The following is a 1,800-nucleotide window of genomic DNA, read 5'->3' on the forward strand; positions in this document are numbered from 1 at the left end:
TGAATAATAAATCATTAAATAAAGGCAAAAACACTGCCTTTAACAGTTTCCTTGTCTCAGTTAAATTTACTAAGTTAATTTTTTAATATAAACACAGATCCCTCAAGGGTGTATGTCACTTCCAACTTTTTTAAAGGTTTTTTTTTAATCAGGAAGAGCCAGAGACAAAAAAAAAAAAAAAAAAAGTCATGAAATTAAACAGACGCGCGCGCGCGCGCGCGCACACACACACACACACGACAAACATCTAATTAGACCAAAACAAAACCAATTTACAAGCCCTGGCTCATCATCTCGATAGCTACGTGTGCTGATCCTATAATTAATGTCTACTAAACACTGTTATTTTCCTTCTCTAGGCATTAAGCAACTCAGGAAAGGGTTCCAGAAAAGTTTCAACACTACAGACTCTCATGATTATTACCATTATTAACACTGTTTATTTTTTTAATGGCCCGTTTTCTAAACCCTTGTATCCTATCTTAGAGAAGAACGTATTCATAGCTTTGCAGCCAAATGCCGCCGGAGTGCTTTCCACTGGCAGTCTCTCGCCTTCCCGCAGCCCCTGGGAATCTCCCCTCCTTTTCAAGCTGCCCTTGGGATTCCTTTTCTCTGGGGTCTTCTTGTCACTGACACATCACTAGAGCCGGCAACGGAAGCGTCCGCCTGCCCAGCCTCCCACTTCTCCGGTCTCTCTGGTCCCAGTGCCAGTCTCCGGCGACGCGAGGAGGGGACAAGGGGCGAGGCAGGGGATATCAATAATGCCTACTTCCAACTTCCGCTCTCCTCTCCCTGCCCCGTCCACTTCCTCCCGCCAGAGGCGGCTACTGGCTCCAGGAAATAATTGCTCTGATTAGCCCCCTGACTGAGCAGGAAGAAAGGAAAGGTCTGGGTTTTCCTTCTTTTTGGAATCCACCGTCCTCTACGGTTTTCTGAATAACCCCTCTTAGCATCTCTAAGGCCCTTGATTTCCCTCCTGCTGCAGAGCTCAGATTTTAGTTTACATGAGAACCCCCCTGGGGAGTTAGTCAAGGATGCAGATTTCTGCGCTGCTCCTAGAGTTTATCCAGGGGTTTGCATGGTGGGAGTCTGATGATTTTATCTCTCTGTACAGCTTGCACTTTTTACCTTGGGCATAGGGTGGTCCCTGAAAAACTCAACCTCTGGTGAAATCCTGAGTCAGGTAGTGGTAGCAAACAACAAAGTTGAGGACCAGGTCAGTTGTGAAGGGTTGGAGGCTGAGCCCCATTTACATTCCAATGAAGGTCTGGAAAGGCATTTATTGTGATGTTTTTATGGCTTCCTGCAATCTTTCAACTTTCCCCTTGTTAGTTCTTTTCTAAAACCCCTGAAAGACCCTGCCCACAAGGGTTGATCTTGTTTTCCAGACTTGAGCCCACAGAGGCAGGAATCCCTCATTGGAAGCAATGTCAGGGAACATAGCAGGGTAGAGCCCCCTACTCATCCAGATGCTGCCAACGGAGAGCAGGAGGCAGGGTTCCTTTTCCTGTTCCTTCCTCCCTCCTCCCAGGGTTGGCTGGTGTAGGGGAAGAGGGAGAATCTCCCTCTGCCCTTTCCCTTAAGGTTCTTCTGGCTGGCCAAATAATCAACAAGACAGGTTAGCAGGAGAAAATAATACCAAGTTTAATAACATGTATACATGGGAGAAACTCAGAAATGAGCAACTCGTCCCTCTGTCTAAGCTGCTTGCTTAAGTATTGCAGCTAAAGGCGAAGGAACGTGTTGGGGGTGGGTAGTGGCCTGGGACTTCAGAGGGCAGAAGGACAATTCTTTTCAGGG

Source organism: Diceros bicornis, chromosome 22 (assembly GCF_020826845.1).
Source record: "Diceros bicornis minor isolate mBicDic1 chromosome 22, mDicBic1.mat.cur, whole genome shotgun sequence".
Taxonomy (NCBI): Eukaryota; Metazoa; Chordata; class Mammalia; order Perissodactyla; family Rhinocerotidae; genus Diceros; species Diceros bicornis.